A 9,228-nucleotide genomic window follows, 5' to 3' on the forward strand; every position below is an offset into this window, starting at 1 on the left:
ATTTTGAAACATCATTTTTTAATTTTAAACTTTAAATTACATTTATTAATGGACATGCCTTTTCTTAAATAAAAGATTAGAGAAAAAATCACAAGATATAAACATTTAACAATTTTGTAGATCATAGAATATACTTAATGACATTGCCTTAATGGTGTGATTGCCACCATTAATATAATTTCTATAGAGGCTATCAATCACTTTATATTTGGTATGTGCATTTCAGTCACAGGAAATCATTAATCTGAAAAGATAGCCATCGTAGTCTGAACAAAATGAGATGTCAATTTATGCTAAATAATAGCAAAAACACAAACAACATACAGGTTGCCAGACTCCCTTAAGTCTATCACCTCTATTCCCACCACCGTATCCTTCAGCCTATCCACATTTGGTTTAAAATCAAATATTTCTTTCATTAAAACACTATGAAATATGTGAATATTTTCTGTAACTGTAAAGTAAGTCAATGACTCATAGGCAAACAATTTGGCACTGAATTTTAAGCACTATTAATACAGAATAGAGAAGATAAGTATTTAAAGGTACAAACAATAGAATAAACTAGAATAGAATAAATAGAACCAAACATTATGCAATTTACCATTCCATATTTTTGGCATGTATACACAAAGTATTTACATAAATTAATCAGAAATAGAACAGAACCAAAGTGTTCAAATTAATAATATCTCCTAGTAAGCATAATGGGGTGACATAACTAATTTATTAGAAAATATTAGGGTTGAAATATCAAATATTAAAAATAATTTCTCAAGGCATATGAACAAACTGTTCACTGACAGGGCAATTATTGCGTTATCCCTGTCATTTCTGGATATAAAAATTCAAGTTATTTAGTAAGTTTTTCACTTAAAAGTGGCAGTATAATGTCATTTGATTTTAGTATATGAAATAAAAGGTTCTGTTTAAAGAAAGAAAAATACAAAAAAAAGGTTATTTATAATAGTTTAGTCTTACATGTTTTTTAGAAACTTATATAATTGATGTTTTTAAAACTAGTCTTTCTACTAAATGAATGAAATAATCAAATTAAATAGAAAAAGGTTTTCCAGAAAATAAAATAAAATCAGTAACTGATGTGGTTAAAAAAATAAACACATACATAAAATCTTGAAGCCCCATGAGATCTAGGTTCTAGTTGCAGTTTTTACTTTAACTTTCTGATTGTAATCAAATCATAACCTCTTTGGGTCTCACACTTCTATTTTTAAATTAAAATAAATTGAATGAAAAGATCTTAAAGTCACTTTTAAAGAATAAGGTTTTTATTTTTTGATAATTCATTTAACTATTAATTTATAAATGCAATAATTTCAAAAATATACCTTCTAAATCATTACAATAGTGTTACAATAGAGATACAATAGTATCTCTTATTTTCCTGTATTTTCATTAATTTATTTTTTTAATTATAAAGATATGGGGTACAATTCAAGGTTAGGTATACAGACAATGATTATGCAGGTACCCTTGTTAATGAGGTATGCCCCTCCCTCCCCTAGCAGTTTGCCTCAACTGCCAATCCCACCTCCTTCCCGTGACAGTTTCCCATTACTGCCCAACAATTTCTTATAGTATTATAATTTTTCAAGGCCCCCTTATGAGTGAGAACATAAGGTATTCTGTTTTTTGTTTCTGTGATAGATCACTTGAGTATGATCGACTCTAAATTCATCCAAGTTGCTGTGAAGTCCACGTATTTGTCCTTCATTACGAGTGCATAATATTCCATTGTGTATATGTACCACATTTTCTTTATCCAGTCCATCTTAGATGGATAACATGGTTGGTTCCAGGCTTTTGCTATTGTGAATAGAGCTGTGACAAACATATGTGTGCAGGTATCCTTTTGTAGAATGATTTGAGTTCCTCCAGGTATATTCCCAATAGGGGAATTGCTGGGTCATATGGAAGGTTAATTTCTAGTTCTTTCAGAAATCGCCACACTGTTTTCCAAAGAGGTTACTCTCCCACCAAAGAGTTTGCATTCCCACCAGCAGTGTAGAGGAGTTCCTTTTTCTCCACATCCTCGCCAGCAGCTGCTGCTATGTGTTTTTATTAATGATGGCCATTCTTACTGGGGATAGGTGATATCCCAAGGTGGTTTTCATTTGCATTTCTCTGATGATGAGTGAGGCTGAGGACTTCTTCATGTGTCTGTTGATTTCCTGAATATCCTCTTCTGAGAAGTGTCTATTCATGTCTTTTGCCCACTTTTATAGGGGCTGTTTGTTTTTTCTCTTTCAGCACATTTGAGTTCTTTGTAGATCCTAGATGTTAGGCCTTTGTCAGATATACAGTTAGCAAATATTTTTTCCCATTCTGTGACTGTCTCCCTGCTCGCTTGATGGTTTCTTTTGCTTTGCAAAGCTCATTAGTTTGATGAGGTCCCACTTTATCTTATTTCTTAAAGTATTGGCCTTTAGGGTTCTGAATAGGAATTGGTTGTCAGTTCCAATTTCCAAAAAGTTGTCTCCTGCATTTTCTAAGATTCTTATAGAGGTTTTATGTTCAAGTCTTTGATCCATTTAGAGTAAATTTTTGTGTATGGTGATAAGTAGGGGTCCTGTTTCAATCTTCTGCATGAGGTCAGTTTTCCCAGCTCCGTTTACTGAATAGGTTCTCTTCTCCCCAGTGGATGTTGTTGGAGGCTTTGTCAAAGATGAGTTGGCTGAGGAATCGAGGCTTTGCTTCTGGAATCTCTATCCCATTACATTGGTCTATGTGCCTGTCCTTGTACCAATACCTGTTTTGATTACAATAGCCTTATAGTAAAGTTTGAAATCTGAAAATGTGATACTTCCAGCTTTGTTTCTTTTGCTAAGGATTGTTTTGGCTATTCATGGTCATTTATGTTTCCATATGAATTTCTGTATTGTGATTTTCAGGTCTGAGAAGAATGATTGCTGGTAACTTAATGGGTATTGCACTGAATCTGTGGATCGCCTTTGGTGGGATAGACATTTTAACAATGTTGATTCTTCCCACCCATGAGCATGGAATATTTTTCCATTTGCTTGTGTCTTCTTGGATTTCTTTGAGCAGTGTTTTGTAGTTCTCATTGTAAAGGTCTTTCACTTCTCTGGTTAGAAAGATGCTGAGGTATTTCAATTTTTTTTTTTTTTTTTTTTTTGATTTATTGTAGAGATGAGGTCTCACTGCCCAGGCGAGTCTCGAACCTGCGGGCTCAGGCAATCCACTCACCTCAGCCTCCCAAAGGCGTGGGGTTACAGGCTGAGCCACCGAGCCCAGCTGGTATTTCATTTTTTGTGTGTGGCTATTGGGAATGGGATTAAGCTTTTTATTTGGGTCTCTGCCTGCTTATTGTTTGTGTGTAGGAATGCAACCATCTTTTGCATGTTTATTTTCTTCCCTGAGACTTTGCCAAAGTCCTTTATCAGTGCAAGCAGGTTTTTGACAGTTTCTCTTGGATTTTCAAGGTATAGGATCATATCATCAGCAAAGAGGGATAACTTGACTTACTCTTTCTCTTTTTGGATTCCCCTGATTTCTTTCTCTTGTCTAATTGCCCAAGCTAAGACTTCCAACACAATATTGAACAAGAGTGGTGAGAGTGGGCAGCCTTGTCCTGTTCCAGTTTTCAGGGTAAATGTTTCCAGTTTCTGTCCATTTAGCAATATGTTAGCTGTAGGTTTATCATAACTGGCACTTACTATTTTGAGGTATAATCCTTCTATACCTCAGTGTTTGAGGATTTTTATCAAGAAACAATCCTGAATTTTATCAAAAGCTTTTTCTGCATCTAATCAGATAGTCACTTGGCTCTTGTTTTTACATCTGTTGATGTATTTAATGACATTTATGGTCTTGCGAATGTTGAACCAGCCCTGTATCCTGGGAATGAAGCCTACTTGGTCATGGTGGATGACTTTTGAGATGTGTTTTTGGATCTAATTTGCAAGATTCTTGTTGAGGATTTCTGTATCTATGTTCATAAGGGATATTGGCTTGTAGTTCTCTTTTTTTGTTGCCTCTTTACCCGGTTTGGGTATCAGTGTGATGCTAGCTTCATAAAATGATTTGAGAATTCCATCTTTCTTAATTGCCCAGAATACTTTCAGTAGGATTGGCACCAGCTCCTCCTTGTACATTTTGTAAAATTCTGCTGGAAAGTCATTCAGGACTTTTTTTGGTAGGTAGTTTTCTTATGACAGAGTCAATTTCATGGGTTGTTATTGGTCTATTTAGTGTCTCAATGTCTTCTTGTTTCAATGCGGACAGGTTTGTGATGTCAAAAAGTTACCCGTTTCATTTAGGTTATCAAGTTTGTTTTCATATAGGTATACATAGTAATCTCTGATAATCTTTTGTATTTCTTCGGGGTCAGTTGTGATTTGATATTTTGTATTTCTGATTGTGTTTAGCTGGGCTTTTTTAAAATCATTCTGGCTAGGGGCCTTTCAAACCTAAATTCTTTCAAAGAACCAGCTTTTTGTTTTGTTCATGTTTTCTATGATATTTTTGTCTTTTATGACCCATATTAGGGCTCTTATTTTTGTTATTTGGATTCTTCTACTAAAGTTGGCATTTTGGTGGTCTTCTCTTTCCAGCTCCCTTAAGTGATTTGTTAGACTCTCAACTTCTGATCTTTCTGTTTTCTTGATGTGTGTTCATAGAGACATAAATTCCCCTCTGAGAACTGTTTTCATGGCATACCAGAGGTTTTGGTAAGATGCTTCTTCATTTTCATTTGTTTCCAGGAAATTTTCAGTTTCTGTTTGATTTCAGTATTGACCCAGTAATTGTTCAGCATCATGCTATTTAGTGTCCATATCTTTGTGGGCTTTGGGAAAATGTTGTTGATGTTGATTTTATTTTTATTCCACTATGGTCTGAGAATGTTTATGGGTCGATTTCAACCTTATGGAATTTGTTTATGCTTGATTTATGGCCAAGGATGTGATCCATCTTGTAGTATGTTGCATGTGATGATGAGTAGAATGTACATTCTGTGGTTTTTGGGTGGAATAATCTGTAGGTATCTATTAGTACCATTTGGTCAAGTGTCAAGCTTAGGCCCTGGATCTTCTTGTTGATTTTTTGCCTCAATGATGTATCTAGGGCTTTCAGGGGTATTCAAGTCCCCTGCTATAGTAGTGTTATAGTCAATATCTTTTTTTTTAGTTTACTTAGTAGTTGCTTTATAAATGCTGGTGCTCCTGTGTTGGGTGTATATATGTTTAAGATGGATTGAATATTTTATCATTATGTAGTGTCCTTTTGCATCTTTTTAAATTTGTGATAGCTTAATTGTTATATTGTCTGATATTAAGATTGCAACTCCTGCCTTCATTTGCAATCCATTTGCCTGGAAACTTGTTTTCCAACCTTTAATCTTGAGTCTGTGTGCATCTCTTGAAGTGAGATGAGTCCCCTGGATGCAGCATATAATTGTGTCATGGTTTCTTTTCCAGTCCACCATTCTATGTCTTTTCAGTGGTGCTTTTAGTTCATTCATGTTCATGCTGATTCTTGAAATATGATTGTTTATCCTTATCATAAGGTTCTTATAAAGTTTTTCCTGTTTGTTTGTTTTCTTTTGACTTTAGGGTTAATGTATGTGTGTGTTTTCAAGTTTCTTCTTGTGCTGCATTCTCTGCTGATTCTGTGCTCTGCTGTTTTTTAGGAAGTGTGTGGTTAATCTTTTTCTTCTTTCTTCTGTGTGCACAAGTAGTATGTGGGTTCATTGGGATCTATTGCAAACTCAACTGGTGAAGCTGCCCTTTCCTGCTTGGCCTTAGAGCATTTCTTTTTCTTTGCCGATTTAGATTTTTTTTTTTTCTTTAGGTGGCTGATTATCACAGTCTTCAATCATACTTGTCATATGATATAAATTATGGCTTTCACTGGTTTGCTGTCAGCGAAGTCTTCCGAAGATCTTTCTGGTTGGCTGGAATCCATCTTTGCTTTACCAGTGCCTGCTTCACTTTCAGCACAATCCTGGAAACACTGTGAATGCAGCTCCATTTGTCTTTCCTGATTTTCCACCAATTCAAGCATCTGTGTGACAATCTGAATTTTTTCATCTCCCAATTCCTGACTATTGATTAATGCTCTCTGGAGAAGCTGCTGCAGGTGTTTTTTCTGGTTTAAATCATCTTCTTATATTTTTCATAGACATCATCAATTTCCTTTAATGTTTCATTCATGTAAGTGCTCCATGTGTTTAGAAAATCCCACTGGATGTCTGTGGAGCTAGGGTCAGCGATGGCCCCAGTGGCTGTGTCCCCATCCTGACTTACTGGTTGAGAAAGAAATACAAAACACCACAATATGTTGCAAACACTGACAGTGGCTCTGCTAGGGATGCACTAACTCACCCACACGGTTTCAATTCACTCCCGAGTGCCAGCTCTGCTCAAGAACCCACAGCAACCAGGCATCTTCGAGGTTGGTGGTAGTGCACACCTCCACACCCCCCTTTCCTGTATTTTTAAAATGTTGCTAAAGGTACTGTGTAAGTCATACTTCTATACTGTAGGGAACATATTGTTTTTAATTCTAACTAATCAAATATATCCCTCACTATTAATCCAAATGCATTCCTTAGATGTGAGATAGTTCTTGCAAATGACTGTAATATGTTGCATTGCTTTACCTTTATTGATCTTTTTCTGTATTTGGTCATTTCAGATACATTCCTAAGTCTCTGTTGACATTTGAATTAAAATTTGTCCATGTATCATTCCCACATATTTTTGGAAAAGACTCTGAGAATCCAGGGATAATAGTTTAATCTCACTTCTGTTTGACCTTGGTTCCCTCAGTTCAGGAGAATATACATGTCATTGATATCAATTCCTAAATTCTGTGCTCTTTATCTCATTTCTTATGCAATAAATAGTTTTTCAGACTCAAAGTTCTGAAAAATGACTTGAGAAGAAGAGAGAGATTGGGTTTTAAGACAAAGGATGGGCAAAAATCTAAGTAAAAAAGTTAATGTCTTCCTAAATGTAAGAGAAAAATTAGAATGTCATGTATTGCAGAATCCTTTGTTAAGACATAATATAGAATAACTATAAATTGTGAAAACATTTGTCTTTTTAGAAATAAAAACTTATCATTATAATAGGTCACTTAAGTATGAGACAGCATTGGTGTGTGGTTAAAAGACGGTTCTTCAAATACCAAATACGAATTTGTGTGTGTGTGTGTGTGTGTGTGTGTGTGTGTGTGTGTGTGTGTGTATTCTTCTATTTCAAAGTCATTTTCAATTTTAAATGTTGAGTAAAACTTTTTTTAAAAAATCATCTCTAATCTTGTACTTCCCATGAAATATTCTTTGCAAAAAATAATCAGATATAAATCAGAAGAAGCTTCCAATTCTAATTACAGAAATACTCAGAGTGGAGGGACAAGGTTTAAAAGGATTACAGGTATGCAATCAGAACAATGGATAATGTAGAGCACTCTATAGGAAAAAGAATCTAATTTATGAAGAAATAATTGCGAGAAGGAAAAATCTAATAGACTAAGATAAAATGGAAGCAGAGGTCAACCAAATGCCATGTGTGAATTTTATTTGGATCCTGATGCAAAGAAACCAATTGCAAATTTTTTAAAAAGTGTATATATATATCAATCAAGGGAAATTGAATGTTCACTTAGTATATGTAATAATACTAAGTGAATACTAAGGAATTATGGTCATTTTTCTTAGAGAAAAAATTCTGTATGGCTGATGTGTTTCATCAGACACTAATTCAGACCAGTAATTTATATACTGGTGCATTGCTTAACAGAGTAGACACACAATGAACCTGTGTTGATGTTTTTGTATATTTTTTCCATTAATTTATATTACAGCACATGGAATAAAAGCAAACATACCAAAGTTATAAGCAAGTACCTAAAATTTTTAAAAACTATACACAATCTAAGAGACATGAGAGTTTCAGAACACATTAATTTATTCAAATTTGTATTTTACAACACAATAATTTAATTTTCCTCTCAACCTTGTACTTTATGGTGAAGGTCAAAGGTTTAAATTTATAAGCTCATCTCTCTTTTCAGATTCCAACATAGTCCTAATTGAAATTTGACATATATGCCTATTAGTTGAAATTATTCTTTTTCTATGCCTCATTAACAATGCACTTTACTATACTACAACGATAATGCTTATAATAAAAGTCTCCTATGCAATGTGGATTACATTGAAACATGATTGATTATCTCCAATGTAACATAGAATTCATATTATAAAATTTCATATGCTGAAATAGAGTCGTAACTAGAATTTAAATACATACTGAAAGAAGCAAAATCAGTTTCAAAACATAAAAGTAAGCAAATTTTTGAGAAACAGTTTTCCTTTACTCGATGATGCAGCAATTAGGGATAAATATAGTATTTAAAGTTTTTAGTGAAAGCATGTATTTTGAATTTTTATTTATTATTGTGTATTATAAATAGTCCCTGTTTGTAAATTGCTTTGAGAGTGAGCAGGTTCCTGTGTTATTATTATTTTCTTTTGAGTCCCAAGTGCCATATTTTACAAAAACATGGCTACTTACAAAGTATAATTTTGCAAAGTTTCCTTAAAAAAAAATTCCAGAGTGACTATCTGCTGATTTGCTGTCCAGCATTGAATTTGCTTATCTTCTGCAAAAGAGAACCTGGCTTTCCTTGGTAAAGTTTGCCCTACCCCTGTATCTTAACAAGTCAGAAGTCTCTAACTAGCTTAAGTCAATTGCAAATGTCCTGATCACAGTGGTTGGTTTAAATACTTATCATGAAGAATGTATTTGCTGAAATTTGCTGGAAAAGAAATGTCCTGGTCTTCTCGGAAAAAAAAAAAGACAAAAAAACAAACTAACAAAAAAATGTTCTCTCTTTTCCTCTACCAGGATTTGAAAACATGACTGAGCTCTATGAGTGCTGAAGGCATTTTTCCACCTAAGGATGAATCTAATACTGGAGGAGGAAGAATTGAAGAATGGGCATCCACCCCTGGCCAAACATGACTGAAACATTTTCTACCCTCTGGATTATGTTTTCTATATAAAATTTTTAAATGTAATTTTTAAAGTTAATTTTAGGAAAGGCTAAACTTTTTTGTAACAGCTTTAACGAGGCAGAAGTTTAATTGTGAACAATGAGTTGATAAACTAGCAACTTCCAACCAACTACCCTACATCTAAAGAATTCAAAACTCTGGATTTGATCAGGAATGGACAT

General features: G+C 34.1%; 1 pseudogene; it reads right to left on the reverse strand.

The window, feature by feature from the left end:
- Window positions 1-5,682: 5,682 nt before the first annotated feature.
- LOC103261225 lies at window positions 5,683-6,277 on the reverse strand (annotated as a pseudogene).
- Window positions 6,278-9,228: the final 2,951 nt, after the last annotated feature.

This window comes from Carlito syrichta, unplaced genomic scaffold (assembly GCF_000164805.1).
Source record: "Carlito syrichta isolate Samal-C Ts95f unplaced genomic scaffold, Tarsius_syrichta-2.0.1 Scaffold303645, whole genome shotgun sequence".
In the NCBI taxonomy this organism is placed as follows: Eukaryota; Metazoa; Chordata; class Mammalia; order Primates; family Tarsiidae; genus Carlito; species Carlito syrichta.